At 44.9% G+C, this 6908-nt stretch overlaps 1 non-coding gene across 1 annotated transcript; it reads left to right on the forward strand.

The window, feature by feature from the left end:
* The first annotated feature begins 4609 nt into the window (after positions 1 to 4609).
* On the forward strand, positions 4610 to 4777 carry LOC116899859. Its single transcript, XR_004387854.1, has one exon. It is a non-coding gene; the product is annotated as a U1 spliceosomal RNA (small nuclear RNA).
* The last annotated feature ends 2131 nt before the right edge of the window (positions 4778 to 6908 follow it).

Genomic DNA, 6908 nt, shown 5'->3' on the forward strand with positions numbered 1-6908 from the left:
TTTGTTTGTTTTTGTTTTTTTTTCTTTTTTTTTTTTTTTTTTGGTTCTTTTTTTCGGGGCTGGGGATCGAACCCAGGACCTTGCGCTTCCTAGGCAAGCGCTCTACCACTGAGCCAAATCCCCAACCCCGAATCAGGTTTTATACATAAAATAATTGCCAGTGTTTCAAAAGAAAACAATTAGGAGTGATATAAGCACCATCCTCCCCGCCCCCTGAGTTAGAATTGATTCTTTTTTTATCTATTACAAAGTCTATCACGGCTTACAAAGAGCAGTCTCGGGGAACATGATGATCAAGCAGAATGTAAAAGGGCTACTTTCCTTAATATTCAAAGGGTTTTTTTTTCCTCAAATAGCCAATAGGGATATAGCAAAGACTCAGAGCAGGCAACTTCCCGGTTGTTTAACTACAGCTGTGAGGAACGTGGGCCAAAACTCGCGAGAACGTTTTCACACTTCAAGTCAGGGTTGGCGTCTTCATTTGGGGTTGCCGTGTGTACTGTGAAGCATTTGCTACATACAAGATACCTGAGGTTGGTGTGGCATTACCAACAAGGGAATGAAACTGTGCTGTGTGTTTAGAAACCCACCAGACTTAAGTAGATAAGACTGTTACACTCTGCAAGGTGTCCTTTGAAAAGGTGACTTCCCCTCCCTTTCCTGCCGTCCCAAACGCTAAAGATAGACCCCATCCCTAAATGATTAGCATGCTAATGGTTAATTCCAGTACTGGGAGGCAGAGGCAGGGGGATCTCTGTAAGTTTGAGACCAGCCTGGTCTATATATTGAGTTCTAGGACAGCCAGAGCTAATTATTAAGTAATTTTTCTTCAGATGTCCACAACCCATAATGTTCAGTGACCTTTAAATAACATCAGAATGGGTAAGCCTCCTTTATCTTCAGGGGTGTGTGTGTGTGTGTGTGTGTGTGTGTGTGTGTGTGTGTGTGTGTCCAGAGAAGGGCATCAGATGCCCTAGAGCTGGAGTTAGACATGGCTGTGAGCTAACATGAGTCTTCAAACTCAAGCTCATGGCCTCTGCAACAGCAAATTTACACCTAACCAAGCCTCCTTTTTATTCAGTTTTATGCATCAACTAATGCAACATATAAAGTGCTTTGAGGCTTAGCTTGCAGAAATTCCTGTTTACATAAATGAATGCAGGACCTAGCCTTTGAGGTCTAGGTTAATGGCCAAGTCCCGACCATGGATGAGGAAGACCGTGACAGACCCCACTGGACCTTATCCCACCCTTACCATTGGCCACTGCACCGCCCTTTCCTCTCTATGGGAATCTCTGGACCCCAGCTCTCCAAGATGGTGCTCTCGGGACTGCACTTCATTTAATTTCCTCCCTATCGATGTTGAGGTCTTAGATGTAGGCTTTTGAGAACAAGCTAAGAGAGCTGAGTCTGGTGAGGTGTGGCTTGCCCAGTCAGCTGGTGGACCAAAGAACGACGTCCCTATGCAGTAACCACTTGCTCATGCGTTGTGTTCCGCTGGGGAAGCTTGGCTGGAGTTGGTCATCCAGATGGATTCAGCCTCAAAGGGCTTCAGGCTCTGGTCATTACTACTCCGCCCTAGCACCCTGGTAGTCCATCCACTGAGCTACGGGAGAATGGAGGCAGAAGGCACCAGTCCTTAAAGGCTGGGGTCAGGAGTTCCGGCCTATTACTTGATAGCGTTTTGCTGATAAAGGCAAGTCTTAAAACCTGCTCAGGTTCGAGGGGAGTGGGAGTGGTCCACCTCTAGAGGCAGGCAGGAAGATTCCCTTATCACCTCAGCCTCTGTCCCTCATGCTGCCAACACCTTCGGACCCCGGGGGGTTTATTCAAGGTGTAAACTCTTACAAAGGCACATGTACTGGGTAGTTTTATGTCGAGGCACAAGCTAAGGTCATCTGAGAGAAGGAAACCTTAATGAGAAGATGCTTCCATCAGATCGGCTGTGGGCAGCCTGTAGAGCGGTTTCTTCTTAGTGATTGATGCGGGGAGGGCCCAGTCCATTTTGCCTGACGGTCCTGAGTTCTGTAAGAAAGCAGGCTGAGCCAGTTATGGGAAGCAAGCCAGTCGGCAGCCTCCCTCCATGGCCTCTGCATCAGCTCCTGCCTCCAGGTTCCTGTCCTGTTTGAGTTCCTGTCCTGACTTCCTTCAATGATAAACAGTGATAGGGAGGATGGGTAAGCAAAATAAACCCTTTCCTCCCCAAGTTGCTTTGGTCATGGTGTTTCATCACAGCAACGGGAACCCCAAGACAGCACACATAATCCAAAGTCAATCTTGAAAACACATCAATTTCCCACATATAAAATAACTAATCTTGTAGAAACTTACCAATTATGGTAATTCCTTTTTTTGAGTTTCTTCTTGAATGAACCATTTATCTAAGAGCCCTTACTGCAGTTTTCTTTGACTTTAAATTGTGCAAGGAGCCACAAAATACCATCAGTTTTTTTCTCTGACTCACTTGTACCCTCAATACTGGATTTCTCAGATCCAACTATATTGACACATGAAGTCTTCAATTCGGAATTACTGCTCTGCAGTTTGATATATTCAGTCTACTGTATGACTATAAAACTTAAACTTTAACAATGACTTTTGGGGCTCTTTCTGAAGTTTTACTACTAGAGTGCCTTCATAAACATTTTTTTAAACATTCCACTTTTATTATTAAGAATGTGCGAAAAAAAAAAAGAAGAAGAAGAAGAAGAAGAAGAAGAAGAAGAAGAAGAAGAAGAAGAAGAAGAAGAAGAAGAAGAAGAAGAATGTGCGTGATGTGTGTCTGCATGCGTGTGTGTGTGTGTGTGCACATGTGCGTGCATGTCTGCGCATCTGTGTGCCTACATGTCTGTGTGTTTGTGCGTGCGTGCGTGCATGTGTGTGTGTGTGTGTGTGTGTGTGTGTGTGTGTGTGTGTGTGTGTGTGTGTGTGTGTGTGTATTTGTGAGCTCAGGTGCCCAAAGCCTCCAGAAGAAGTTAGCTAGAGTTACAAGCGCTGTGAGCCTCCCAAAATGGGTGTCAGGAACTGAGCTCAGGTCCTCCAGAGTAATTGGCATTTCAAACAATGAGCCGCCTTGCCAGCTTCCTGGTGGCCTCTGGTGTGCCTGGCCAGGGCTTCTCTCTTATGGATACTGTGAGAGGTGGAGTCTGGTTCATCTCACACGGATGCTGCCCAGGCTGTTCGTAGGAGTTGGCCAGCATCCTTGGCTGCTCTGCCGAGACGTGTCCCTCAGTCACCGTTCTTGCCCGCACTGAATGTCGGAAATCCTTGACATATTTTGCTGGTGCCTTGGGAGTTTAAGTTCACCTCTCTAATGACCAGGAGAAACTTTGGCGTGACTATTGCATCTCAGATTCCCCTTTCCATAGACTGTGTTCTTCAGCCTATCTTCTGGACTGTGTTGCTTTCTCATTAGCTGGTGGGCGTTCTTAATATAGTCTGTGTCATTTTATATTCTGCCATCAATCTCCCATCCCAGTTTGTGGCTTGTCTCTTGCCTTCCTCGTGGTCTCCTCTATGAATAGAAATGATTCACCTCACTGCACTCAGAGTTATCCATATTCTACTTAAACTTGTCACATCTTATTTCAGAAATCCTATCCCAAATTGACAGATGTAGTCCTACTGTTTGTTTCTGATCACTTGAGTTCTGTATTTTATTCTATTTTTCTTATATAAACATGTGGTTACGTCCCTTGCAGGGGGACATTCAATGTAGAGGGCAGAGATCAATGTCAAATGTGTTCCTCAATCACTTTCCGTGTTGTTGTGGTGGTGGTGGTGATGATGATGGTGATGATGATGGTGGTGGTGGTAGTGATGATGATGGTGGTGGTAGTGGTGATGATGATGGTGGTGATAGTAATGATGATGATGATGATGATGATGATGATGCTGATGATGATGCAGGGTTGGTTTCCAATTTTCAATGTAGCTAAGGATGACCTTGGACTTTGGATCCTCCGGTCTTCATGTCTGGTTTACATCATGCTGGGGATCGAATCCAAGGCTTTGTGCATGGTAAACGAGCACCTGACAAGCCACATCCTCAGCCCTCCAGCTCCTGTCTCTTCCTCCCTAGCTGTGGAGTCCCAGGCAAACACCACACCGCACCCAGATTTTTATGTGGATGCTGGTATTGAACTCATGTCCTCACATTCACTCAGCAGTCATCCTACTGACTGTGCCATCTCCTCAACCCCACCGTTTATAGCTCTTGAACTCTCTGGAGGGGCTGGAGAAATGGGTCAGCTTAAGAGCACTGGCTGTTCCTACAGAGAACCTGAGTTCAGATCCCAGCACCCACAACAGTTGGCTCACAACTACCGGTAACTGCAGTCCAAGGGGATCTTAAGCCCACCTTTGGCCTCTGTGGGCACCCAGACACATGTAGCACACTCTTACGCGGAAACATACATGTAAATAAAAATAAATCTGTAAAAAAATATATCTATACATACATATATACACACACACATATATATCCCCTGGAATTTATTCTTTGGTATGGTATACAGGGACAAGCATGCATTCTGAGTTTTCCTCCGTTTTGTTTCTTTCTCCACAGAGGTACAGTGTAAGTCTCCATATGCGTAAGATCCATTCTAGGATACTTACCCGGCAGGGGAGAGACATCATGATCATGGAAAGTGGTTTTCCTAGGGTGAGGCTTATCCATCGAACTCCTGATGTGCTGACCCCTGTGATTTCCCCAAATGCTGGGAAACTCGACTGCGTAATTTGTGATAATGGGGGACTGTGTTTGTGCTCTCCCCTGTTTAAAAAAAAAAGATCCATTTTAGGGCTTTCTACTCTGGGTCTATCTTTGAGCTCTAAGCTATACTAAGAGCAGGTCTGGCTTTCTGCTGGGGTGAGCTTCCTGTGTGGGTTTTCTCTAGCACCCCAGTGCCTTTTTGTGGCTCTTGGATCTTCATATACATTTAAAACCAAAGATCCAATTCCAAGAATTCTCCATTTCTCTAATGGGCTTGTATTCAGCAGGGCACTTAATTTTTTTTTTTTATTTTGGCTTTTTATGTTTTCCAGAATAGTTTTCCACTTTCCTGGGTGGGGTTCTAGCAAAGCTTTCATGAAGTAGCTGATTCCTAAGTTTTTATATTTATTATTATTAATATATATAAATCATTGTTGTAGTTTATAAAACATAAACTGCATTATAGTATTGACTCAGCAAACGTGTCTGCGTGTCTGTCTTTCTTTTCTTTCCTTCTTTCCTTCTTTTTGGTTTTCGGAGACAGAATTTCTCTATATAGGCCTAGCTGTCCTGGCTCTCACTCTGTAGATCAGCAGAGCCTCCAACTCAGAGCTCTGACTGCCTCTGCCTCCTCAATGCTGAGATCAAAGGTGTGCGACACCACCAGTTGGCTGTTTCTTGTTCTAAGAAATACACGCCATTGTCTTGATTTTTAAATACATTTTGTTTTCATTGCTCTTTTGGGTAATTTATTTTATTTTACTATGGAGTTGGAGATCAAATCCTTGGGCTGGTTAGGCAAACACCCTCAGCTCCAAGATTTACCTCTTTTCCCTCGGTCTGTCACACAAACGGAAGTTCAGGCGCCGTGGTAATAGCCACAAGGACATGGCTCTTGACTTTACAGGCATTTACCTTGAGTGTCGTTTTTCAGATGTTAGGAGAATGCTCTTTTTTCAAAGTGTTTTTGTTTTGTTATCAAAATACTAGCAATGAGTTTATTTTATCAAAAAGTGTGTTTTCTGTGTCAATTTATTGGCTTACTCCGTTGACTCGCAGACAAATCATCGACTGACTTGGCCACTGCACATTCTGGATGCCTCTGTGCCAGTGCATTCCATTCCCGGTGCATCCTCTAGGAGCCATAGCTATGAGTAGATTGTAATCTTCTCTTCTCATAGAGTCCTTGTCCGGGTTTTGTGTTGAAGTTTGGCTGGTCTCATAGGCTGCGTTGGGGGAATTGGTTTTATGATTCTTTGCCAAGAGGGGGAAAACATCGTCAGTAACTGTCTCCTCACATACGTACAAACCCTCCTTAACCAGCGCGGGCCCTAAAGTAATCATTCAACAGCGTAAAATCTCAAATATGATGCCTTTGTTTGACCCAGAAATTTCACCGCTGGGAAACTTCATTGTTTCCTAGGCTGTGATCTGACAAGCATATGCAAGTATGTGTACAAGAGAGTGTTTATTGTTGCAATGGCATGAGACTGCAAACAGCCCCTAGCTCAGAAACGAGGTTTTCACGAAAGGTTTGATGTTGTGTTTCTGTCACAAACATCGAGGTAGACTTAATCTCTGCCGATTTCTCCAGAATCGGTGATTAGGGCAAAGTGGCGGCAGGTGTGTGCCCATGTCTGCGTGTGCCTCCCGCTTGTGAATTTTAAAAAAGGGATACATGCAGATGGGCACCTGCTATTTGTGAACGGATGCTGAAAGCCCCAGATTCACCAGTGACCTCTGCAGAACAGGGCTGACAGCGAGTGTAGGACTCCCTATCCTTCCACACCTCGTTATAATTTCATGCCTCTGTGTGCACCTGCCCCTGGGCTGGAGAAAGCCCTGCTGGCAGAGATGCCCTCCCTTTCAGCTAACTGCAAGCCTCACTATATTTCCCTCTGGCCCTTGAATTCTGCCACTGTCCCAGAAAGGAAGCCTTGCATTCAGCCTAGGCTTGCCCAAAAGAATAGAGCAGTTGGAAATGTTAAGTTGACATAAATAGGAGGCTGCTGTAACCTCATGTAAGTGTTACCTTGGAAACCAGAGCCCTGGGTGGTCTCCATGGAAACCATCCTCAGCCTTCTGCCTGAAGGAGTTACCACCCACTGGTACTGGAGTCTTACTGATCAGAGACCTTAGTTCCTTGATAAATTCTTGGGAAATGATGGTGGCACAGTCCCTGCCCACCCTAAGA

Source organism: Rattus rattus, chromosome 4, assembly GCF_011064425.1.
Source record: "Rattus rattus isolate New Zealand chromosome 4, Rrattus_CSIRO_v1, whole genome shotgun sequence".
NCBI classification, from domain to species: Eukaryota; Metazoa; Chordata; class Mammalia; order Rodentia; family Muridae; genus Rattus; species Rattus rattus.